The 27633-nt window shown below is 47.6% G+C and overlaps 1 protein-coding gene across 4 annotated transcripts in view; it reads right to left on the minus strand.

Annotated features, from left to right (window-relative positions):
* The window catches only part of LOC135255761 (zinc finger protein 536-like), a 169706-nt gene that overhangs the window by 92938 nt on the left and 49135 nt on the right, over positions 1-27633 (minus strand). For all 4 annotated transcript variants that reach the window (XM_064337336.1, XM_064337334.1, XM_064337333.1 and 1 more), the window contains one exon: positions 12351-12448. The gene's annotated coding sequence lies outside the window, so the exon portion shown is untranslated. The remainder of the gene's footprint in view (positions 1-12350; positions 12449-27633) is intronic.

A 27633-nucleotide genomic window follows, 5' to 3' on the forward strand; every position in this document is an offset into this window, starting at 1 on the left:
ACCTTTTTCTACAAAACACAGGTTTTTAGTATCATTGCGTACAGCCTCAGATGAGATTTATAAATGTGCTTTCAAAACTAGCTCGGATACCATTCGCAAGCAGGAAGGATGCTGAAAAAACACTTGTGCTACTTGCTGCTGTGTACATCAAAAGCTATCTGTCAGATTTAAAAGAATTGCGTTTTTTTTTTCTTCTAATCACTAGCTTTGTTTCCTTCAGGATGTCGCAGTGAATCAAGACTTGAGCTGCACACACTATCTTGTGCGCAGAACTCCAGTTTCCTCGTGCCATTTGAAGTTGACATTTATTTAATAAAGATGCATTTCAAAACGCTTTGTTCCTTTGTACAGCGTCAGGATGTTTTTGGAATTAATCTGGGTCAAGAGCGGTGCTCAATGGCACAACAGTAGTGGCCCACGTACAACAAGCCTGATGCTCCAATCTGTCGGACATACAGCACACCTTCAATCTTCTATATGTTTTCCCCCTTCTTCTTGCAATTTGGAATGGCCAATCATATTCAGTAGCACATTGCATTACAGGCATTTAGCAGACGCTCTTTTCCAGAGCGACTTACACAACATTTTCATGGCATTTACATTTATACAGCTGGATATATACTGAAGCAATGTGGGTTAAGTACCTTGCTCAAGGGTACAACGGCAGTGTCCTACCCAGGAATTGAACCCATGACCTTTAGGTTTCGAACCAGTTCCATACCCATTATGCTACACAGCCGCCCACTAGCCCTACTTCCTCTGTTATACATTCGGGAGAGCATAGACAGGTCTATGCTGACCTCTGAACCGCATGATGCCACGTCATCGCTGCTTTTCACACCGCAGCCCACCAAGCCGATCTCGCACAGACAGGAGTCACAGGAAGATGCGTCTCATTCCACTTCAGTGAGTAGACTGGCCAGCAGGGGTCGCTGGTGAGCAATGAAACACAGTCCTCCGATCCCTCCCTCCCTCTCTGGGCTATGAAATGGGCCACTCCTGCCTCGCCCCGTGGTCTGGATTCTAGCACCTCAACCAGAGATGCGTCAGGGCGCTATACACTGTGTTGTCAATCACACGAGCTCCTCAAATGAGGCGCTCAATAGGAACACATAATGGACGCTCTAAATCAGCGGTGTTAAACTCCAGTCCCCAGAGGGCCGCAGTGTCCGCTGTTCATCCCAGTGCGTTTTTCCCAGCACGAGTGATTCATTTAAGTCACTGATTGGCTAAACAGTCCACGTTCCTTGTTCTCTACACCTCAATTGACCGCTGATTGAAAGGAAACCGAAAATACCTGCAGACACCGCGGCCCCCCCGGGACTGGAGTCAGACATGCCAGCTTTAAATCAATGGGCAGTTATGGGGCCATTTTGGCTCCGGGGGTTCGTATAGAGCCTTATGTTTCCACCAGTAACCCAAAGCCCTGCTGTAGGCCTCAGCCTGTCCCCCATTAGGATCGCCGTCGGTGCTGAAAACACGCGGCGTCGTCACGGTTACGTCTTCCAGGCCGCAGCCCCAATACTTCACCCCTGCCGTGTTCAGACTACACCCCTGCGCTCACCTCCACCTCAATCTGTCTCCCGTAGAAAAGACACAGTCACAGACACAATGCCGAAATACCCTGCTTTTCTTCAGCAAATAAAGTGATCCTCACGCACACTGTCAAGAGTAATGCTTTAATAAATGTGCCTTTCGCTAGGCCGGTGAAATGTTACAGGATGTTATGTTGTGTACACAGAGATCTAAAGAGGATTATTCCTCAGCATAAGATGTCTTAACTGCATTATGAAGATGAGCAGGCTGTGGTTCATTATCAGTTAACCACCAAATGGCTGATTCAGACAAAGACAGATACTGATGTGTGCTTGGTCACCTGGTCACAGTTTTGCAGCTGAATTTCAAAACAGTGTGTTTGGGAGGTTGGATGTGCATCTTTGTGCATGTGTGTGTGTGTGTGTGTATGTGTGTGTGTGTTTGTGTCTGTGCGTGTACGTGTGTCTGTGGAGGGTCCGTGTGTGTGTGTGTGTGCGTGTGTGTGTACACCTCTGTAGACCAAAGCAAATACACACAAGCTCTCTTAACTGCGCATGTGTGTGAATGTGAGTGTTAGTGAGAGAGAGAGAAAGTGTCTGTGCTTGTACGCACACATGCTCTGCAAGTTCTGTTATTAGCTCGTTGCTCCTATATTCAGAAGACTGGCCCAGGTAAGCGCTGTCTCTGCTCACAGGGAAGCGCATCAGCTTTCATTGCCCCCCGTTACAGCGTGACCGCGAGCTCTCAGATCTCCGCGGCGACGCAACATCGCGCTCACGCGGCGCGCCGCCCGAAATTTACATGAAACAGAAAAGAAAAGAAAAGCTCATCACCAATTATTTAGGAGAACCCGCTGACCCAAACCCCAAAATTCACGTGAAACAGAAAAGAAAAGGAAAGCTCATCGCCAATTATTAGGGGAACCTGGAGGGGCTGGGATGCGGCCGCGTTCAGAGTCCGTCATTCGGCTCAGGGACTTTGATCGTCCGTAGCTAAGCGCAGCCGAAGGGCGCGAGCGTGTCCAGCCGACAGCGGCTGAGGCTCTCAGCGCTATTCCATTACATTACATTACATTACATTACAGGCATTTAGCAGACGCTCTTATCCAGAGCGACTTACACAACTTTTTACATAGCATTTTACATTGTATCCATTTATACAGCTGGATATATACTGAAGCAATTCTGGTTAAGTACCTTGCTCAAGGGTACGACGGCAGTGTCCTTACCCGGGAATCGAACCTGCGACCTTTCGGTTACAAGCCCAGTTCCTTACCCACTGTGCTACACTCCGTCCGACAGCCGCACTTAAACAGCTACATCACTGTAACACCCGCAACACGGAAAACTCTCAGAAAAGCTCAGGAACGAGCGCGCGAGTAAACACGCGAGCGGGAGAAAGGTCGTTATAGCGCAAGGGGGGCCGACCCAACGGCGCGCTAAGTACCACCTGTCACTTCAGTTTGAGCAGAACAGCGTGAGGAGCAGGTTGTTTACGAGAGGTAAAAAGCTTTAAAAACTTACGCACGCGCGCGCTTCCCCACAACGCACTGCACCCGGTGATACTGAGAGACTGCTCGAAAACTGGCAACTTTCAGACTCTCTAACCAAGAAACTTTTCCATGTCAAAGGGGAACTTTACAGCAGTGAAATTCAGTAAGGACAGGGGTTCTCAACATTTTTCTGATACGACAATGGTTCCCCACCCTGTTCCTGGAGATCTTCACTCCCACCCAAATAAAGCACACCTCATTCAAGAGATCTCACAAGAGATCCCATTCAGCTGCTAATCAGTAGAATCAGAGGCCAAAACAGACTCAGCTTCTGGAGCTAGGGGTCACAGACAACAGAGCTAGCAGTCACAGATGGTACACCAAGGAGTCACAGATGCTGGAACTAGCAGTCACAGAAGCTAGAGCTAGGATTCACAGACTCTAGTGTTAGCAGTCACAGAAGCTAGAGCTAGGAATCACAGACTCTAGTGTTAGCAGTCACAGAAGCTAGAGCTAGGAATCACAGACTCTAGTGTTAGCAGTCACAGATGCTAGAGATGGGGTGGGGGGTGGTGGGGGTTACAAACACCAGAACTAGGAGTCACAGGATGTCAGAGCAAGGAGCCACAGACACGCCACTGGAGCGGCTCTGAGTCCAGACTGGATCCACCAGATCTGCGCTCTCAGCTCCAAATCCCCTTCCGCCGACCCGGCCAGGCGTACGCGATCGAGCCCCCCGAGCTCACTCTGATGATAACCACGGGCCTGCGCCACGCCCGACCCCCGCCTCCCAGCACGGCGGCCCTGAACCGAGGAGCGGATTCAGCGCGAGCGCTTGTATACAGTGTGCCCCGACGCACCTTATTAAAACTCTGAATTACCCAGCAAACGCCCCCCCCCCCCCCTTCCCGTGACCACAGCTGGACCGAACAACGTGATCTGAAAAACGCGAGGCTATGTGTCCATCCCTTCTCGCGATCGTCCTTAATTGCAACGCGGGGCCTCCACTGCGCTGCTGCAAGTCGATAAAAATAGTATTTCCTGCTGATACTCGCGTCGTCTCACAAACTGCGGAAACTCGAATAGTGCCCCGGTAACCGGAACGAGCTATGCGCGTCTTTCGGTGTAATTTTGGGAAGATTAATTCAGCTGGATGATAACACTACCAAATTATATCCAGGGGAAAAAGAGAGAGAGAGAGAGAGAGAGAGAGAGGGAGGGAGAGAGAGAAAGAAGAGAGAGAGAGAAAGAAGAGAGAGATTTTAAAAATCCAGATTTGAAAGTGGAAAGTGCTCTGGGGGGATATTTGAGGAATCGAGGGCTGGAGGGTGTAGCAGTGAGTGAAATAAGGCTGAACCTCAGTAGGATCGGCATTGAGGACAGAAGCGGCGGTTCAGGAGAGCGCAGGGTGGAATGGAGACGCCCATCTGTAATTAGGGCGAAGCCTTGCTTCGAGTTCAAAGATAATTGTTTTTCGGAAAGGCCTGTGATTGGTTGTGAAGTATCCCGTGGCGACTGACATGCGTGCGCCAGTGCTCGTGTGTGTGTGTGTGTGTGTATGTATATTTGTGTGTGTGTCTGTGTGTTTGACAGAGAGAGACATAGCTCAGGAGGTAAGACCGATTGTCTGGCAGTCGGAGGGTTGCCGGTTCAAACCCCGCCCTGGGCATGTCGAAGTGTCCTTGAGCAAGACACCTAACCCCTAACCCCTAACTGCTCTGGCGAATGAGAGGCATCAAATGTAAAGCGCTTTGGATAAAAGCGCTATATAAATGCAGTCCATTGAGAGAGAGAGAGAGAGAGAGACTGAAAGAGAGACAAAGAAAGTGTGAGGAAGAGTATAAGTCACGCAGTGCCTGGTTCAGACTTCTGACTCTAGTTCCTGGTGAAAGAAAGGGTCCAGAGGACGGTGTTTCTCGTCGGGGCCCTTTCAGCACTCTGGCACCGCTGTACATTACAGGCCAGCTCAGCCTTCAACATCCTGTACAGTGCTGCCCAATGCAGGCCACTCATACAGTCCTTAAACAGGCACTCCAGGAGGGGGATTTTTTTACAGCAATTTACAACAGTAATGCACTCACACACACTCACACACACACACAAATAAACAGGCACGCACACGCACACATACACATATACACACATAAACACACAAACATGCATACACACACACACACACAAACATACACACACACACACAGCTACGTTTTTCTCCCTCAATAGGTCACAGCATTCTGAAGATGTACATTGGTTCATGTGTTTTAGCAGTTCTGTGCCGGACTGTGTTGAACACGCACACAGACACTTAAATGAGTAAATTATAAAGCGTTTGTCCTACAGCGAGGGGTCCCGCTGTTCTGCTGTACCACACTGTGACAGGAATACTTTGGGATAAACGGACGCGTCTATTTTCCGTCTTTGAGTTTAAAATCTGCTTCTATGTTTAGTTTGTTTCATGTGACTCGCGTTTGATGTTATGAATTCCTTCACCTGAACTGCAAAAATCATGCTCTGTGTGTGTGTGTGTGTGTGTGTGTGTGTGCATGCGTGCGTGTGTGCGTTTGTGCATACACGTGAACTTGTAATACTACCTTTGTGGGGAACAAATGTCCCCACACGGATAGAAAGATGAGGGACATTATGCGTTGTGGGGACCTTTTGCTGGTCCCCACAAGGTCAAAAGGCTGCTTTAGGATTTAGGATTAGGGTTACAATTAGTTTAAGGTTAGGGTTAAGGTTAGGCATGTAGTGGTTGGGGTTAGGGTTAGGGTTAGAGGTTACGGAATGAATGTAGTCGATGGGAAGTCCCCACAAGGATAGCAATACGGGACTGTGTGTGTTTGTGTGTGTAGGCCTGTGTGTGTGTTTGCGTGTGTCTATTTCAGCAAGGCATTTTGGCAATTAAAAATATATTTAATAAAAACAGCAATAAATTATTCTGCTGCACATCCGGACATGGTATTTCGAATCAGCAATGCGTGGTGTTCAATAAAACATTAATCAGTTCCTTAATCAGAGGATTAATAACTTGTTATTTCCTTTATAAAACCATTAATAATGTGACATTAATATTTAATGTTGATGGGCTTTTTTAGGGAATGAGCAATACGCTAACTTAATGTGCATTAATCATGCTTTGTTAAAGATAAATGAAATTTGTTCATGTTTATTAATACAACCTCGGAGAAAACAATACTTTTTTTATGTTATTAAAAAGTTATGAATAAAATGTTTAGCAAGCAGGCAGGCAGGCAGGCTCACAGACGGGGGCTGTGGGCCGGTGTAAAAGCACCCAGGGCACAAGTTCATTAACTTCTCTGATGGGGCTACGTGTGTGTGTAGGAGAGCAGTAAGGAAAGACTATTTAAGAGCTGGGGGTAGCAGAGCAGATCAGGGCAAGGGGGGGGGAGGGGGGTAGGGGGGGGCATCGGGGGGTGGGAGCGTACAGTGGTTAAGCGCAGAGCGCTTCTTTTCATAAAAACTAATTATTCCACTGATTTGCTAATCAAAGCGAAAAAATAAATATTGCTTCTTTGTTCGCTCTGCTCATTGAGCGAACGCGCAATTTTCCCAAAATACCCCTCTTCCCCGGCTAAAACGCAATTAGATAGCGCCTTGGGTGAAAACGCGCGCCGGCACTCCAATTAGCCGCGGTTTTATCGGCGGGAAGACGGAGAGGAAGTCAGCGGCGTCGCCCTTAAAGGAGACGGGTCGCAAAAAAAAAAACGGACACGGCCTGGGAGGGACACATCGGAGGGGACAGGCGGACGACATTCCCAAATCAAATCTAATTAATTTTATTTGTATAGCGCTTTTTTTTTTTTTTTACAGAGAACTGTCACACAGACGCTTTACAAAAGTAAAACAAATACTTAAGAATTACGACCCTTTTGATTGGTCAGCGTAGATATTGTGAGCGCAGGTAGTAAAAATCATATTGCGCACCAATTACGAGATTAATTAAGGGAATTTATTTAGCACTTACGTTCAATGTCTTTTTTTTTTTTGACAGTTGGTTTTAAATGTCAATTAAAATGGAATTAATTCATTTTTAAGTGCCTGCTACCTGTTTATCATCGTGTGGGCTGTTTACCATCATTCAAAAGTAGTACGGATGTTTATGAAATGTTCGCTACCTGAATAAATATGAGGGTGTAACAGGAAGTGGAATTTAGCGGATTTAACGCATCTGTACAGTGGCAGAGCCAGGCCAGGAGCTCCCCGTTAAAGACAGCGCTCTGTCGAGGTGCATCTCCAGGTCACCTGGTCACCTGCAGGTGCGCACCGAGTCATCAGGGGACAGGGACACAACCGAAACCCAAAGAGCCCGGGCTGTCATAGGCCCACCTCACCCCTCCACCAGGGGGACAAACCCAATTGTGTCACCCTCCTGTGGACCCCCGCCCACGGTCACCTAATGACACAGCCCAAACTCCAACTAAGCAGAGATCACAGAAACCCTCTTCAGAGACTGAGCCAATCAGCTCCTCTCTCCTCTTTTACACCCCACATCTATGAATTCTCTCTGCTTCAGAATAATGGATTCCTTTTGAATAATGACCCAAACAGCCACAAACAGCACAAGATTTTATCGACAGAGTGAATTGCTTGGTTAAAATTTTTTTTTTGTTGTTTTGTTTTTTTGGCTACGCTGCACTCTTTTTGAGCAATGAAATAGATTTGCTGCAAAGTGTCATCCATCTACCTGCTGATGTGCCACATCTACTTTTTCTCTCAACAATCGGTCATTTTTCCTGATATAAATATCATGTTTCTATCAAATGAGCGAACGTCAAAGAAAACAAACAATAAAAATAAAAAAAGATGTCCGAGGCTCAAACAAAATTCATATCTTCGATTGTAATCACATATCAAACCCAGGAACAGACTTCTCCAACAACAAATCAGTCTTTGGACAGGCAAAACAAAAGTAGGCCACAGCTATCAATGTTTTTCATTCTGCATTTTTGACGTGTTACATGAAACTCCTATTCATTTTGACCTTTATCTGACATATGTATCCATCCATCCATCCATTATCTATACCCACTTATTCCTGGGCAGGGTCACGGGGGGTGCTGGAGCCTATCCCAGCGTGCATTGGGCAAGAGGCAGGAATATACCCTGGACAGGCCGCCAATCTATCACAGGGCACACACACCACTCACTCCCACACTCAAACCTATGGGCAATTTAGAGTCTCCAATTAGCCTACCTGCATGTCATTGGACTGGGAGTGGGAGGAAACCGGAGTAGCCGGAGGGCGTGTGCGTGTGTTTGCGTGTGTTGCGTGTGTGTGTGTGTGTGTGTGTGTGTGTGTACGTGAGTCTGTGGCATGAGATACAAGACAAGCTCAGAGCAAAAGTTCACTGAGCACCTCCCAATCTTACAAAACACAAAAGCATCTTCCGGAAGCCATTGTACACAACAAAAAACAAAAATAAATTTGCATTCAGAAAGATGAAGACAGAGAAGAGAGAGGACCTGCAGAAAAACAAAATCCCACAATGCTCTCCACCTGTGTAGTCCCACCCACAATCCTCTGCTCTCCGCTCATGTAATCCTACCCACAATCCTCTGCTCTCCGCTCATGTAGTCCCACCCACAATCCTCTGCTCTCCACTTGTGTAGTCCCACCCACAATCCTCTGCTCTCCAATCATGTAATCCTACCCACAATCCTCTGCTCTCCGCTCATGTAGTCCCACCCACAATCCTCTGCTCTCCGCTCATGTAGTCCCTCCCACAATCCTCTCCTCTCCTCTCGCCTAGTCCCGCCAGGCACGCACAGCCCAAGACGGGCGAGATCCACTCCACATTCAGATCAGATCAACAACCGACTTCATCGCCGGGGTGAAAAAAAAAAAAACGCACAACTTAAATAGCGAATGTGATATTAAAAATGACAGCCTGTAAAAGTGTGGTGAGTGAGAAGGGAGGAGGGGGGTGGAGGGGAGGGGAGGGGAGGGGGGGGGGGAGAGAGGGAGAGGGAGGAGGAGGCGGGCTGTCAAGCGCTATCCGTCACTGTGAATTAGACGCAATCCGCGGAGGCCGGACGGGAAGGTGATTGTTATTAAGCGTCGGCGGCGGCGGCGGCGGCGAGCGCGATCCCCAGATGTGGCGCCGCATACAGAAACGGGGGGGGGGGGGGGGGGGGGGGGGGAGCGCGGCAGTTTAATTCAGGAAGCAGCGGCGGCGGGCGGGGCGCTAACAAAAGGATAAAGAGCCCGGCGGACGCTAACGCACTGGAAGTCACTTTGATAAAGGCCAAAGGGTCAGCCCCAGCAAGGGGCCTGATTACCCGGCCCAAAACCTCAGCTGTCAACATCCCGGGAGTTTGCACTTTCTCAGGCTGGCATTTGATTCCTTGTAAACCACTCCCCCCCCCTCCCCCCTGTCACCCACCCCCCCCCCCCCCCCCTCGCTCGCTCCCCCTAAGGCAACCGAGGGCGTGATGTAAATCTATTTCAAATTACAGCACCGTAGACAAGCAAGATGGGAAATGCGGTACGTGTGCGAGTCTGACCCACCCGATCGAGGGAGATGCTTCCTGTGTCTGCGTTTTCCCATCGCCGTGGGGATGTTACCCGTCTCCCGCCAGTCAGACAGGGGCCGTCCCGAACGTAGACACGGGCGGGAGGTCAATGAGAAACCGGCTTTCTGTGACCCAGGCGTCGCCACCGTTTCAATTCAGTCAGATCAGCTTTCTACTTTTCAATTAACAAGCTGAGTCGTGATTTGTCTTGGAACTGACAGCTGTAACTAAGCTGATCTAGAGCTGTAACTAAGCTGATCTAGAGCTGTAACTAAGCTGATCTCGAGCTGTAACCGCACTGATCGTGAGCTGTAATGGCACTGATCTCGAGCTGTAACAGAACTGATCTCGAGCTGTAACAGAACTGATCTCGAGCTGTAACGACACTGATCTCGAGCTGTAACGGCACTGATCTTGAGCTGTAACAGAACTGATCTTGAGCTGTAACTAAACTGATCTTGAGCTGTAACAGAACTGATCTCAAGCTGTAAGGGAACTGATCTTGAGCTGTAACAGAACTGATCTCAAGCTGTAAGGGAACCGATCTTGAGCTGTAACAGAACTGATCTTGAGCTGTGATGGAATCCAGATCTGCTGTCAGAGGCCTCCAGACGTGCCTGTGGTTGCCACCACTGACCCAGGGGGAATATGTACAATATGTTCCCAAAAAGAGCAGGCTTCATATGATTGACAGGAGGAGATGCTAATCCACAGTGACACGGCCTTTAAGGCATGTTTGGTCTGATGTGGTGCCACCCCCTCCCCCCCTGCCCCGCACACACACACACAAATAGACTCACACACACGCGCACACACACACACTGACACACAAAATGTTACAAAAACCCCACGCAGAGTGAGAGATGAAGACTGGGAAGCTCATGGGAAGGACAGCAAGGCCACCACAGAGATTTAACAGACCGCACCTATTTGTAAGGCACAGGCTTTTATAATACGCCATGTTTAGTAGTAAATGTGTTGTTACAAGGGCTGCCACATCAAGAGATTCCACACAGGGCTTCGCAGAGCCCGCAATCAGGGCGGATTTTCAGCGCTATGGAAAACGAAGTTATTACCGCAACACCAAGGCCAGTTGATCCAAACAATTTACTTACCCGCGGTTTGAGAACTATGATGGAACATAAAATGGTATTTATTCCTGGATGATTGACGGCGTGTATACGGCGAGAAGCAGAACCACTGCTGCTAAAAGGAGTAATCACTGTGAGTGGGTCAGTTAGTACAGTCTGTGAGCAGGTCAGTCAGTACAGGCTGTGAGCGGGTCAGTCAGTACAGGCTGTGAGCGGGTCAGTCAGTACAGGCTGTGAGTGGGTCGGTCAGTACAGGCTGTGAGTGGGTCAGTTAGTACAGGCTGTGAGCGGGTCAGTCAGTACAGGCCGTGAGCGGGTCGGTCAGTACAGTCTGCGAGCGGGTCAGTTAGTACAGGCTGTGAGCGGGTCAGTCAGTACAGGCTGTGAGCGGGTCAGTCAGTACATGCTGTGAGCAGGTCAGTTAGTACAGGCTGTGAGCAGGTCAGTCAGTGCAGGCTGTGAGCGGGTCAGTCAGTACATGCTGTGAGCAGGTCGGTCAGTACAGGCTGTGAGCAGGTCAGTTAGTACAGGCTGTGAGCGGGTCAGTCAGTACAGGCTGTACGTGGGTCAGTCAGTACATGCTGTGAGCGGGTCAGTCAGTACATGCTGTGAGCGGGTCGGTCAGTACAGTCTGTGAGCGGATCAGTCAGTACAGTCTGTGAGTGAGTCAGTCAGTACAGGCTGTGAGCGGGTCAGTCAGTATAGACTGTGAGCGGGTCAGTCAGTACAGTCTGTGAGCGGGTCAGTCAGTACAGGCTGTGAGCAGGTCAGTTAGTACAGGCTGTGAGCGGGTCAGTCAGTACAGGCTGTACGTGGGTCAGTCAGTACATGCTGTGAGCGGGTCAGTCAGTACATGCTGTGAGTGGGTCAGTCAGTACAGGCTGTGAGCGGGTCAGTCAGTACAGGCTGTGAGCGGGTCAGTTAGTACAGGCTGTGAGCGGGTCAGTCAGTACAGGCTGTGAGCGGGTCAGTCAGTACAGGCTGTGAGCGGGTCAGTCAGTACAGGCTGTGAGCGGGTCAGTCAGTACAGGCTGTGAGCGGGTCAGTCAGTACAGGCTGTGAGCGGGTCAGTCAGTACATGCTGTGAGCAGGTCGGTTAGTACAGGCTGTGAGCAGGTCAGTCAGTGCAGGCTGTGAGCGGGTCAGTCAGTACATGCTGTGAGCAGGTCGGTCACTACAGGCTGTGAGCGGGTCAGTCAGTACAGGCTGTGAGCGGGCAGGCTGTACGTGGGTCAGTCAGTACATGCTGTGAGCGGGTCAGTCAGTACATGCTGTGAGCGGTTCGGTCAGTACAGTCTGTGAGCGGATCAGTCAGTACAGTCTGTGAGCGGGTCAGTCAGTATAGACTGTGAGCGGGTCAGTCAGTACAGTCTGTGAGCGGGTCAGTTAGTACAAGCTGTGAGCGGGTCAGTCAGTACATGCTGTGAGTGGGTCAGTCAGTACAGTCTGTGAGCGGGTCAGTCAGTACAGGCTGTGAGCGGGTCAGTCAGTAAAAAACTCTGAAGGATTTCAAGACCAGGCTTGATACGGTGCCTGATACTATTTAGTTTGCAGGCAAACTGAGCACTAGGTACACTTTAGCAGCATGAAATTAGCGAACATTGCTGGGCTGATTGGCCTGTTCTCATCATTATGTCATGTCATGTATCTTTTAGATACCGCAGGTTGTATTTATGTACATAACCGGGCGGTCTTACCTTAAGAAGCTACCAGCATACCTGGCTCAGGCCGGCGTGGCAGGTGAGGGCGTGACCCAGCAGCTCTGGGACCGAGCGACGGGCTGGAGGGGGTCCCCCTGTGCCCCCGAGGAAGAGGAGAAACAGAGAGAGGAAGAAGAGAGGAGACCCGGGGTTAGGGAGAAACGCAGCGAACGCGAACAATCGCAGCGACGCACAGAGGTCAGGGCAACTCGGCAGGAAAGGTCAGAGATGAAATCGACACCCTGCGGCGGGGCGGTGAGATAAAAATCCATCAACTGCCCCAATAGTCCCCCCCCCCCCCCCCCCGCCTCGCCACACACACACCCTCCTTGAAGCAAGGCCACCGGTGAAGTGCCGCACACAGCTATATTGTGCTGGGCACAGTGGGGATGGTTCATTTTCATAAGATCAATAAGGGCTCATATTTGTCATCTGCCACATCTGACAGTCCCTCATTCCATCTTCTCACCCCCCCCCCCTCCACCCTCCCACCGCCCCCCACCCCCCCAACACAACCCCGTGCTAAATCTAACTCTCCAGCTAACACAGACACACAGACCTTCAGTGCTATTTACACCTCCAGTCAAAACCCCATTAAGAGCGGCTTTTTTTGGCTAAAGATACATGGGCTGTTACTGCAATATTGGCAGAAACGACTATTCCCTCACGCTCTGAGTTTGCAGCCACCACACACACACACACACACACACGCAAAAAACATCAATCCATTTAGCTAGCTGGTGCACAAGGACAGCTGTCATTTTAAATAGCCTTTTAGCAGTGGAAAAAAATACGTATATGTATGTTTGGGACATTTTTTTATTTTTATTATTTGGCTTTGTTCTCCACATTTTTAGATTTGCAATCAAACAGTTCACATGCGGTTAAATTAAAGGGTATTTTTAGACATTTTTGTTTCACCATGTAGAAATTACAGCAATTTTAATGCATTGTCCCCCCATTTCAGGGCACCGTAATGTTTGGGGGAAATGGCTTCACAGGTGGTTCTGATTAGTCAGGTGTGTTCAATTGCTTCCGTAGTGCAGTTATAAGTATAGTATCTAGTATCTAGTCTTGATTCTAGGCAGTTGGAGTCTGTTATTGGCATTTGGCAATATGAGGACTAAAGCTGTGCCAATGGAAGTCAAGAAAGCCATTATGAAGCTGAGAAATAAGAAAGACAGAGTCAGAGACATGGGCCAAACCTTACAGTTTGGCACAACAAGAAAAAGAGAGCAGTGGTGAGCTCAGTAATCGTAAAGGGTCTGGTAGGCCAAGGAATAGCTCAGGAGGTAAGACCGATTGTCTGGCAGTCGGAGGGTTGCCGGTTCAAACCCCACCCTGGGCATGTCGAAGTGTCCTTGAGCAAGACACCTAACCCCTAACTGCTCTGGCGAATGAGAGGCATCAATTGTAAAGCGCTTTGGATAAAAGCGCTATATAAATGCAGTCCCTTTACCATTTACCAATACCTCAACAGTTGATGCCTGAAGAATTCTCACCATAATGACAAAAAAAACCCCAAATACCTGTCCGACAGATCAGAAACACTCTTCAGGAAGCAGGCTGTGGATGTGTCAGAGACCAATGTCTGCAAATGACTTCACAAACTGACCTACAGAGGCTACACTGCAAGGTGCAAGCATCTAGTGAAGCACAAGAACAGGATGGACAGGTTACAGTTTGCTAAGAAGTACCTAAAAGAACCTGCAGAGCTCTGGAAAAAGGTTTGGTGGACAGATCAGATTCACTTGTATCAGAGTGATGGCCACAGGTACTGGCTCACTAGTATTCACTGTTGATTTAACTGCTGATATCAGCACTAGAATTAATTCTGAAGTGTACAGAAGTATCTTATCTGCTCCAGTTCAAGCAAATGCCTCCAAACTCATTGGACAGTGCTTCATCCTACAGCAAGCTCCCAAACATACTGCTAAAGCAACAAAGGGGGTTTTCATAGCCCAAAACTGGAAAATTCTTGACTGGCCAAGTCATTCACCCGATCATAATCCAATTGAACATGCGTTTCAAATGCTGTAGAGAAAATTTAAGGCAACTACCCCGAAACAAGCAGGAGTTGAGGTTGGCTTCAGTACAGGCCTGGCACAGCATCACCAGAGAAGATAATCAGCACCTGGTGATGTCAATGGGTCACAGACTTCAAGCAGTTATTGCACGCAAAGGATATGTGACAAAGTACTAAACATGTACCACATGGGAACTGTTTGATTATAAATCTAAAATTGTGGAGTACATGGCCAAATGAAGAATAAATATCTGTTTGTCCGAAACATTATGACATTATGAAACATTATCACTGAATACATATATACATATATGAATACACACACACACACACACACATACAGAGTGCGAAACTTGAGAGAACTAAAATAGCTTAATTCCGCCTCGCCTGTACAACAATATTTGCCATCAGGCATTCTAAATAGATTATCACTGGTCCATCTGTGTCATTATTGATTCATAAGGCTTTAAGCTGTTCTGGTATGAGAGGCATGCGAGTGTTCCTGCTCAAATCGGCATGGCAAAACACGGAGAACCGCCGACAGCTTTTCCAGTCCAGCGGCTCTCCTTGAAGCTATTAGGGAGAGGAAACGAAAAACAGGCCGGGCCCCGCTCCCGCTCCACATAAGTCAAAGGGTACAAATCTGAAACTTGCGGTCTTATTTTAACAAGGAGGACATGGGGACGTGGGCAGGAAATTAGCAGATACGAGAAAAAAAAGGGGGCCTCCATTAACATATGAATGCTATATGCAAATGGTTAGGGGACAGCAGATGCTGGTGAATTTAATTGACCCATATGTGAATTACATCCGAACCTCTGACTCGGGTCGGTGCACTGATAAACAATGGCTGTACACCCCGGAACAAACACGTACAGACAACGGCAGCAGACAGAGAAAGGGGAAAAGGAAGAGAGAAGAAGAGTGAGAGAGTGTGAGAGAGAGAGAGAGAGAGAGAGAGGGGGGGGGGGGGGGTGTAGAGCAGCCTGTTGACAGGGTGTTGTTGGGCAGCCAGGAAGATGTCCAAATAAGGGCATAGTCCTCCTGTCATCAGCATTTGCTTCATTATAGATTACATCATCCTTTGTCAGAGTAAATTGGTCACATGACAACGTGCGGAGAACGTTGCAGCCTGCTGCACATTACGGAGCACGTATCCTCACCCCCGCCCACCACCCCCACCCCCACCCACCCCCCACACCTCTTTTTCTTTCCATTTCTTTCTCTCCTCATCCTCTTCCTGTCCATTCCCCTGTTCCCCTCATCTTTTATTTTCTGTCCTTCGCGAAACGTCGGACGTCGCCAATCCGAAGGGGCTCGGAGCAGGAGAACAACACAGACGCTGTTCTTCTGATTGGACGAGAGCTCTGTCTCCTATTTATCCCGCCTCCTCCTTCATTTTAATTATTATTTTTTTGAAAAATATCATTAAACAATTTAAACCCGGCCTTTTCTCCAGGGGAGAGGGGTGGGGGGAGGGACAGGATGGTGTACCAAAAAGGTATCAATGCCAGCCACCCCCCCACCCCCCCCCCCCCCCCCTTCCCTCCTGCACTCCAACCAGACGAGCTAAAACAGTTCAGGGTCGAGAGCTGGGGAGCGAGCCCCCGGTCGCTAACAGCCGCGACGCGCTAACAGAAACACGCGTAATAAATTACAATCTCTCAGGGTCGCGCTGGCGGCCATTTCCCCCCGGCGAGCGCGACCGTCTCTCGTATCTCCTGCTGGGGGGGGGTCGGGGAACAAACCAAATTGCATCACACGGAGATGGCAGGGATTAGCATAAAAATTAACACTTTACATTTCGACTATTGTCACCCCTGCTCGTACCCCCCCCCCCCCCCCTCTGCCACACAACAATCAGTTCCCCCTCTAAATCTGATTAGACTCTTATTATTCCACACATGCACCTGCACTGTTTGCAGGCCTGTTTAAATGGAATTAAGAAGCAGATGAATCTATAGGTCTCTCTCTTTCTCTTTCTCTCTCTCCATCTCTCATTCTCTGTCTTTCTTTCTCTCACTCTCTCCCTCCCTCTCTTTCCCTCTCTCTCTCTCTTTCTCTCTGTCACTCTCTGTCTTTCTCTCTCACACTCTTTCTCTCTCTCGCTTTCTCCCTTTCTCTCCTCTCTGTAATTTACAGGCAAAAAAGCCAACGTGCTTTACATTCAATGATATATTCCTTGCATATTTATTCAGTTTCCTGAGTTCCCATTTCTTTACATTTGCACACTGTAAAAAAAAAAATGTACGGCTTCTCTGACTACAAAACTGTCAGTAACTGATTACAATTTGCACTTTTTAAGTTAGGAGCAATTTAGGTTATTTTGATTATGAATTCTAAACTCGGGTGACAAGCCATTCATCTTGGCACAGCAACCAGAAAATAAGTTAACTCATATTGTGCTGTTTGGCTAACAAGACTAGTTGGTCCAGTAAAATATTTGCAGTTTTGTGTAGTTTTACTCCATTCAGACACGAAGACAAAATGACCAAGTTCATGGGTCTAAGAATTTTACATTATAAAACAAAGTGAAAAATAAGTGTTTATGTGGGAAAAATCAATGTAGTTTTGCATTTGCATTAAGTGCAAAACTTATTTATGGTTGCCAAAACTAGAAATAATACTGTACATAATCTGAAATAAAACAATGCAATAATATGAATTATTTCCCCCACACAGAGAAATTCCAAACCTGTAATCTTGTTTGAGGTTTATCTGATTGATAAAACACGTATTAACAGATTATGGTTTCTGGTGAAAATGTGGACATTTCCTTTTTAATAACGCCCCAGAGCGGAAACAAGTCCTTAAGTGTCTTTTTAAGACATATCTACAGTGCCTGCTCTATTCAAACAAAATGCATGAAGCTTTTTTAATTTAGCATTTAGATTTAACATCAAAATAACTGTTTTTTTTTTTTCCAGTCCATTACGTGCAATACCTTCCCAAATGCAAACACTAAATGAAATGGTAAGATTTCTGTCAAGCAATCTTACGCCAATTACAAGAAACAGAGCCCTTTTTTTGCAAATTGGGAAAATACCAATTCTCAAGAAATATACTTATTGGGTTCATTCCAGACGTGCACCAAAACAGAATGGCTGTTGTTGACACTCCTGTGGTCTGAGATGCTAAACAACTGCCAAAAACTTATTTCGCTTTTGGAAAGGGGCCTTGGAAAACTCTTAAGGTTGTTGTATATGACATATTTGTCATCACACTACTTTTGAAAACACTGTACAGTGCAGGCAGCGAATGCTGATCCACGCACGGGTGGCTCAAGAGATATCGTGTTCTGTTTAGACAAACAGCATTTCATCATATCCAGATGTGTTCTTTAAATTCACATCATCTGCCCAATTTCTCTCTCTCTCTCTCTCTCTCCCTCCCTCCCTCACCCACACTCTATCTCTCTCTCTCACACATGCACACACTCTCTCTCCCTCTCTCTCTTACTCACACACACACACACACTCACTGTCTCCCTCTCTTTCTCTCTCTCACACACATTCTCTCTCCCTCTCTCTCCCTCTCTCTCTCTTTCTCACTCACACACACACATACACAGTGTTGGATCCAAGAAGAAAAAAAAATGCACATCTAAACATGTACTTGAAACAACCACCCATTTCCAATTTCCACGCAAGATAACAGGCTATAAATAGGTAACTGTTGGACTTACGTGCCCATGGCCCAGGGAGGGTGATATCTATTTCATATTATCCTTTACTATGCGCCTGCCAAAGGACAAAAGTGGCGGCAACGTTGGACGTTACATCCGAGCAACAGCAGTCTCCGCCATGCAGAGTCAAATGAAAATAGGCTCTAACCCTCCACTGTAACATTAAAAAAAGCTGAACAGGCTGGTGGGCCACCCACTAATAAAAAATTAAAAAAACGTTAAGCCTCGTGCTTTTGGAAAAATAATCTATTCTTCTCTCTCTCTGATGTGACATATCACAGGCGCTGCACATTTAAGGGCACTGTTTGACCACCGCCGATATAGTCCCTGAACTTCGACACGTATTAAGTTTCACACAGTTTAAACAACAATAAACCCAGAACTTAACAGAACTATGTTCTTTTCTGCAGGGCAGGGCAAGACAATGGCGGGGTGGAATTTAAAAGAACCCCTATATTCTGAGTAAACACTGAACTCTTTGTTGACCGTGTTGTCTTTAGACGTAGATTCCTTGCCCCCACCCCTCCTCCATCCCCTCCCCTCCCTCCCCCCCAAGCCTATTTTATTTTTCCTTAAAACAACCCGTCCTCATGCACATCTGACTAACACACCTCGCCGCAATTTTATAAGTTCAGCCCCGCCGCACGGAAAGTCATATTTTATACGCAAGGTTTATTTTTTACGATCGACCGTAATTAGCACAGCATGGCCTATCTTTTAGTCATCCGGGCCGCGGTCTTTATTTAAACAACTTTATTGTGAAATGTTTGCGTTCTCTCAGGCCCCCGCCGGCCCACACACGCATTATTATTTCATACTTCTGAAAGGTTTCCGCTCCGAGCGGCCATTGTTTTCGATTACAGCTGTGTTTCTTGGACGATCCGCTCGCCCAGATCTGCCTCAAACGTGTTTACGGAGTCTGGTTCTCAACCTAAACTTGGGGGGGGGGGGGGGGGGAAATGAAAAAAGGGCCAGTTTTAATGTACAGATTTATAACAACGAGAATTAAACAATTTACGTTAAAATCAATCCTGTTGTTTAATTTCAGGATTCAGATGTATCGGATCGCCTAAAAAAAAAAAAGAGCCTTTTAGGGTGAAATGTTTATTTCGGCGGTCCCGTGCCCCAGTGGTCAAAATCACCAACCGTAAACACGGCCTCGTTTTGAACGACAACGCCGTTTCTACGGCCCCCTTAGGAACAAAGAACCCTAAAATGACTCTCCAGTATCGATGTATGATGTGATACGATGTGGGACAGACGGTTTCGTATGAGGGGGGCAGGCGGTTTTAACTGGCGGTCGTGAAAAGGGGGGTGGGGGGTGGGGGACAGGGGGTGGGGGGGGTGGGGTGCGGCACAACTCCCGTTTTCGTCACAGTAACACGCGCGATTCCATTTGAGCGCCGGAGAGGGCTCTTCCTCCGGAGAGGGGTCTTCCTCTGGAGAGGGCTCTTCCTCCGGAGAGGGCTCTTCCGCTCCAGACATGGAGCAGGGGTTTGCGGTCTGACCCCAAATCTTTTGTGCACTCTGCGCTTAAAAAGAAACTCCACAGCTCCAAGCAGGCGGGGGGCGCTAGAGAGGTAACTGCCGGGGACCCGGAGGAACATTAGAGAGAGTCGCTGCCTGGAGCATGCCCGCACCGCGAAGGCGGCGTTCGTTGGTCGGACGAACCTACGCGCACAACGCTCACTTCCTGTCTGCGTGGCGTGGAACGTGTCGAGCTTCCTCTCATTTTAAGCGTGCGCCATGACATCGGTCGCTACGACGATCCACAGCAGCAGGCTATATCTTCATTACACACAATGTAACTGTGCGTCTTTTTTTTTTTTTTTTGGTTAATCTTGATACATCTCGGTGCTCGTTTCCAAACCCTTTCATAAGAAACAGTCATTTATATTAGCCTTATCTTCACCAGCATTACGGGAAACCCAGATAAGCTCCTGTCTGCGGTGTCAAAATTATTTTAAGATCCATTATTTATGTCCACATTTTCATAATGTTTAAAAAAAATAAAAGGCCTTACTGTGCATTACTAATAATTACAATATCCCACGTTTCTCATCAACTAGTAAGTCAACTAGTCCATGGTCCACCAAATACAAAACAATTTCAGTGGGATAAGGAGCTGACTTTGACACGAGCGTATCTATCGCTCGTTTAAGGGAGCCCTTCAGGAACCATTTCTTGAGTGTCTCGTTCAAATTCGCCCCGTCTCTGCCGATTCTAATGGGCTGGCAGCCGAGATCAGGGAGGACAAAATGGCAGCGCACAGATGAAATGAGCTCAGCCCGTCTTCTCCGTTCCCCTCCGACTGTCCAAATATCATAAATGCAAAAGCAGCCACACTGTCGTGCTCGTACCCCCCCTCCCCCCCCTCCCCCCCCAATGTAAACAAGCGCCGCGCAGCTCGGAGAGTAAACAAGATCCGGCGTGAATATCCACCCCCCCCCCCACCACCACCCCCTTCATCCCCCGATTGTTCCAAACTGTGTCACAAGAAAGAGTTGGGGGGGGGGGCGGCTGAGTTAAGTTGAACAAAACAGACTGCGACAAGTCTTCCATCTGTTTTCGACGACGCTCCGCCCCTTCGCAGCTTCACCAGGGGGTATAGCTGCGGAAGGAGTCGACGGCACAGGTGAGATGCGGTGTGGACACCCCCCCCCCGCCCCCCGCACCCCCCACCCCCCCCAGGAGACGACAGGTGAGACGGAGAACGCTGCTTCTTCCTGTCAAAGAGGAACGTCTCCAAGCAACAAGTCCACATGAGGTACTGTAGGTGCAGTATCTAAAGCTCGCCTCCCAGACAGGGTTTGCACTTGTAACATAACAGCAAGACGTGCCAATCGAGAGAGAGAGAGAGAAAAAAAAACGAAAAAGAAAACTTCAGAAAGTGAAGAACTTGCTGCATAACAATGGCGAATCAGTTTAAGTGTCTTCGTGACTTAGACATCCTGCCTGACGTTTTCTTCTCTCGGTCAACCTCAGCAGGACAGAGCCCCTCACCTGAGACCTCACCTGTCCACCCTCACCCCTATGATCCCTCTCTAAAAGAGAGCCACTGTCCCAAAGGCTGAAATTTGGGCAGGTTCTGCTGGTTCCTCCACTCTTCTACATTAACTGCATTGAGCAGTGGTTGAGAACAACTCAATTCCTTGAGTAGGCCATTGGCAGCCTGGAATTTAATACAACCAAATTGTGGCCTAGTATACAGCAATTACCATTTTGAGATTAGAAAAGACTCACACAGTCTTTTCAGAGCAGAAAAAATACTTCTGGAGTTCAGGGTACAGGTTTTATGTGGTAGCCCATAATGGGCAGAGCAGCCATGGACCAATCACTGACTTAGCCACCATGGAGCCAATCAGCACAAATCACGATTGGTTCGATTCAGCGATAAACTTCCGGCCAAGTGATGGTGACAACCACGTTGGGATTCTAAAATATCCCGTAAATCTTCTCTAAATCACCTTTTCTAGTAGTTTTCGAAATGAGAGTAAATAACTCGACTAATTCAGTAGCCAAAAAAAAAAGAAAAAAAAAGAGAACAGAGGCTGCAGCCAAGTGCAGCAAAGCCATAGATCTCTGTGATTAGACCTTGAAGCTCTGGTTCGCTGTAGTGCGGTGTTTAGAGGACCAGGGCTTGTAAATCAAACGCTGTGGCTTCACTTCTCCAGTGGGGGCAGTACCTGCGCACCCCCCCCCCCCCCTCCGCCCCGGTATAAGGTACTTAACCTGAATTGCTTCAGTAAATACCCGGCTGTATAAATGGACTGCGCGTTTAAAAAAAAAAAAACGTAAGCTGTGTAAGTCGCTCCAGAAAAAGAGAGAGGCTGTAAAATGGCTGTAATGTAGCAAGCAGGGCGGAGAGGAGAGGAGAGGAGAAGGAGGAGTCTGCAGTCCCACTCAGGAGAGAGGACCCGACGGGCCTGGGGGCCTAAGCCATCGTTAGAGGTTCTTTAATTTCAGCGCGTGAGCGGACCGAAACGAACAAACGCCCGCATCGGAGGAGCGCGCGCCCGTCGCCCGCGGTTACCAGCCCGCGGACTAAACGCAGCCAGCGCTCCGCGCGGAAATACGCGGAAATCTGACAGAACTGCCACTCAAGTCAGTGACGGGAGAGCGAAATCAAAAATGAGCGGAGCGGGAATATTCTATTCACAACTTCTTTTTTTTTTTTTGTTTTTGGTTATGGAGAGAAAAACCTAGCTAGTTGGTTCAAAGGAGTCAGTGAGTGACAGCTCGCTGTAGCTCCACATGGTTCGGGGTTCACGAAGCCTCACTCAAACTGTCATCGCCCCGCTCAACACCACTCCAGCTCCCGTTTGAAATGTTAGCGTTTTACTTTGTTTTCGTTTTTTTTTTTTTTTTTTTTTTTGCTTCCAAACCGCTGCTGCTGCAGCCGAGGGGGACCGCGTTCCCCAGAATGCCCTGCATGCAGCCGCGAGCGCGCTTTGATAGGAGCCGCTCTGATCGCGGCAAATCGCCGCTGGGAACAAGTTTTTTTTAAAAGTCCTGTCGCTCAGGCAGATTCACGCAGGAGGCCCGGATACAGCCTGCCGCAAGGCATTTTCAGAAACACCAAATCTGAGAATCAGAACCAGCGTTACTCCTCCCCCCCCCCCCCACCCTTTCTTACACAATGAGTTCACTGGTCCCTAAAATTAATGAAAAATGTTTAGCGAGAGACAAAAAAGAAAAAAAAAAACTATAAAGTAGCACCTGCTCAAAGGCTTTACTCAAATTCAAGCGCTAAGTGCCAAGTGGTTAGATGAAACTGGGCCACAGATGCAAACTCACTGATTTCCATTTGCTGCAGTTCATATGCAAATCAATTCACTTTCTGATTAATTACGTGCATTTGCTCCAATGGAGGACAGATATCAACAGCCCGGTCTGTATTTCAGAACAGCTAACGTTAGCGTTGTATCTGAATGGAGACGGTTTATTAGTGTGCACTTGCGTGTGTGTGCGTGTGTGTATGTGTGTGGACATGTGTGTGTGTGTGTGTGAGTGTAGGTGTGTGGACATGTGTGTGTGTGTGTGTGTGTGTGTGCTTATGTCTGTATGTGCACGTAGGCGTGTGTTCAAGCGTGCGTGCGTGTGTGTGTGTGTGTGTGTGGGTGTGTGTATGTGAGTCCATATGTGTGGACATGTGCGTGTGTGTGTGTGTGCTTGTGTCTGCGCGTGCATGTGTGCATGTATGCGTGTGTCCAAGCGTGCATGTGTGTGTGTCTGTGGGTGTGTGCTTGCACCTGCGCGTGTGTGTTTGTCTCCGTGCGCGCGCGCCTGTGTGTGTGCGTGTGTGTGTCTGATGCCAGTGAGACCCTCCTAAAAGCAGACCTGCCCGCTCTACGGCTCTATTTGTTCCAGCGCTGCCCTCCTGGCACGGGCCGCTCTGCAGTCCTCTGTCCCGGTGCCAGCGCACAATCGATTGCACCTGGCACCAGCCCGCTCTCGCTGGCGCTACTCAAACCTCCTCAATTTTTAATCACTCCTTCAACACCAGACCCTGTGCCTTATGGGACCTCTGCATTCAGTGCCAAATCTGCACACACACACACACACACACACATGAACACAAACACGTACATACAGACAGACACACACACACACACACACACACACACACACACACACACACACACAAACACACACACACACACAAACACGCACACACACACACACACACACACACATACATACAGACAACACACACACAAACACACGAACACAAACACATACAGACAACACACACACACACACATGAACACAAACACGTACACACACACACACGAATACAAACACAAACACACATACATACAGACAACACACACACACACACACACACACACACACACATGAACACAAACACGTACACACACACACATACACACACACATACATACAGACAACACACACACACACACACACAAACACAAACACACATACATACAGACAACACACACACACACACACAAACATGCATATACACACAAACACGTACACACACACACACACACACATACATACACACACACACACACACACACACATACATACAGACAACACACACACAAACACGCATACACACAAACACGTACATACGCACACGCGCGCACACACACGAACACACGTACACACACGTGCGCACACATAGACACGCACACACACATACAAACAACACACACACACACAAAAACACTAACACGCAGAAACACGCCAGAATAAATCCACTCTTTAAACAGCTTTCCCTTTCTCTCCTAGCATGCTCCTTCACCCGGCACAGCAATACAATACCATGTAAATGAACACTGTTGTTAGGTTACTTCCTCATTAATGTTTTATCGCTCGTAGGCAGCGTTATGAAACTGCAGACGCAAAGTCAGATGATGGTAAGCGGCAGGAAATACCGTTATCCTCACAGCTCGTATAGTTTGGCTTAGCAATTATGGCATCCTTATGATAATAAACAGATAGGAAGGAAGTATTCAGGTTACAAGGTAAAACAGACCATTGGGTGTATTCAACTTGAGTAAAATTGCACAAATTCTGAAAATAGATTTACAAGCGCAGTCTTGCCATCAAGTTGGCAGTTATCAATAATTTATATGTTTTCTATTTTCCAACTACGTAAACAAACCTTTTAAAATAAATGTGGCCGACAAAAATAGTATTTGAGTTATTTGGAGACCAATTTTAAGGCAAATGGCAACACCGCGTATTGGAACAGAAGAGCTTTGGCAGGGTTTCCCCAATCTCTTGGATGGATGAATTTTCACGTCACTGAAATATTTGCAGTTTTACACACCAAAGTAGCGAGGAGGTCTGCCTATCTTACAGAGTAGGGACTATCTGACCTGACACACTGCTTCCACACACAATCCCCTCCATCAGAAAGAGAGCTCACCATCCATCACGCTTTAGGGCGGCAGTGTAGTATAATGGGTAAGGAACTGGACTTGTAACCTAAAGGTCGCAGGTTCGATTCCCGGGTAGGACACTGTCATCTTGTACCCTTGAGCAAGGTGCTTAACCTGCACTGCTTCAGTATATATCCAGCTGTATAAATGGATGCAATGTGAATGCTGTGTAAAAAGGTGTGTAAGTCGCTCTGGACAGGAGCGTCTACTAAATGCCTGTAATCACACTGATCTCAGCTAGGACCGTTGAGAGACCCGTGTCCCGTTCTGCACGTGAGTCCACGCAGTTCTGCGTCGCGCAATTACAAAAAAAAAACGGGACTGAGGCACAGGCAGTCGACAATCCTCTCTCACTGTGACATAACACACACTGGCTGAAAAACAGCATCATTATACATCAAAGGGAGAAATCAAAACGAGAAACACAGTGTAATTTACACCGAGGCAAGCTTATCGCACCTCCCCTCCCCCCCCCCCCCCGAGCTGAATGTATGTAATATCATCACAGAAAAGTGTAAATATTAAGATGCGTTCGTTTTGAGAGGCGTTGAGCTCGTTGAAAGGGCCGTCGCTCCAGAGGAGCCGCTCAGAGCTCCAGCGGGAATGCAGGTGGGCAGAACACCCCACCTGTCCCTTAGGCCCCGCCTCTTTGCTTTCAGGAGACAGCCAATAAAATGACACATGACAATGACACATATCACACCAGACTGTTTGAAGGATTGCTGTTTTTTGTCATTTTGAAATGGAAGGAGAATGACCTGCTCTTGTGTGGTGCGGCACAGAAGATGCAACGCGAACGGCACTGTGATTAAGGAAAGGGTTGCCAGGTTTGAATCCGGGATGTGATACAGCCATTGAACCTTTGGCCAATGCACAATATTTGTCCTGAATTACTTTATTAGAAAGCCAGCTGTATATCTGGATGATCTTTTAAAAGTAAGCAATGCAAGCAATACCTGATAAGGAAAAATACATTTTGGTGGTGTAATGCACAATATAGCATAAAACAAAATGTATGCTGTATAAATTGTACGAAAGTATTTCAAAATGAGAGCACATACAGCACTACGTAATGGGCTATGCATGTGTCATTTCAACAGAGCTTCAATAATAGCATAATTAATGCAGCTTGTTTAAAGATATGGTGAACAGATGCCTCTAAAAATTCTGTACAGCCTGCAATGGACAGACACCAACACACACGCGCATACACACACACACACACACATGCAGACACAGACGCGCACACACACACACACATACACATGCAGACACACACATACACACACACATGCAGACACAGACGCACACACACATATACACATGCAGACACACACATACACACACACATGCAGACACACACACAGTAAAAAATAGAGCTCTGTTGATATGGGCCCTCATTTTGAACTTCACAACGCATTTTTAGCCCGGCTGACTATCGCATCAAATTGTCTGTGGGCTAATTCGTTATTTTCGAGCAATTTTACTGCTCAGAAAAGCAGAAGAACATCCTCTTTTATAATCCGTTTTCCTCCCATCTCTACAAGCAGGATAATTGCCAGTGTAATGGCGGGACTCAGAATTTTGGGTTCTTTTGCCAGTCATACGCAACCACTTCAACTGCTGTTTACAAATCGGGAATGTAACCCAGGTACACACATACAGCATACGTCTCAGCACTCCAGCAGACGCTCCTATCCCGAGCAACAAAAATCTTTTTCATAAAACCAATTTATACGGCTGGATATTTACGGAAACTACTCAGGTTAAGCAGGGTTCTCAGGGGTGCAGCGGCAATGTCCCACCTGGGACACGAGCCGGCAACCCTGTTACAGTCCAAACCCACTTCCCTAGCCTTTAGGCTACACTGCGGTAGCATATGCTGTAGCCATCGTGTCCATTACTGCCAAACTCCAGTTACATTGCATGGCTATGCATCTATTCTGGATATACCACAAAGCAGTCCACTGAGACCACATACATCGCATTTAGGTGATATCTAGACTGGACATGTGATATTCAAATGACATTCCAAGCCAAGGTTCCTTTCCTGTGTTTGTATCTGTGACATCATAATAACACTGACGCAGTATTGGCTCGCTCGCCCACCAGTTCCTACCAGTGCCACCAAAGTCCACACTCGTTCAGCCTCTAAAAGCCATCAGCATCTCCAGATCTTTTGCAGACATCTCTCCCTCCTTCCCATTTGACTAATTGAGAGCTTTAGGAAACAAGGAAACAGGCAGCGGATCTTACTCTGCCAAATTGTGGTGGGGGGTTTCGGGTGGTGGGGGGGGGGGCATTTTAAAGCTCGGCTGCGGCTAATATACAGTAAGTGATGCAGAAAATAGAGTAATGTCCAGGCCAGAAGTACACAACTGGGGGAGAAAAAGACCATATTAATCAAATCATTCTTCCTCCAGCGTTATTGCTGTCTCAATGTGGCCAACACATGTGCCTTCCCTGGGAAAAGTACCCATTTGCGGATCTGGTAATTCAAATTTAAAAAAAATAATAATCAATTCTCTAGATCTCACTGGTTTGAATTTGAAACAAGACCTTGCTGATGGACTCATACCCTCCTAAAACCTGTCTATGCATTATTTGTCCCCTGTAGGGGACGTGAGTTTCTGGTCTCAACAAACATAT

This window comes from Anguilla rostrata, chromosome 5 (assembly GCF_018555375.3).
Source record: "Anguilla rostrata isolate EN2019 chromosome 5, ASM1855537v3, whole genome shotgun sequence".
Classification (NCBI taxonomy): domain Eukaryota; kingdom Metazoa; phylum Chordata; class Actinopteri; order Anguilliformes; family Anguillidae; genus Anguilla; species Anguilla rostrata.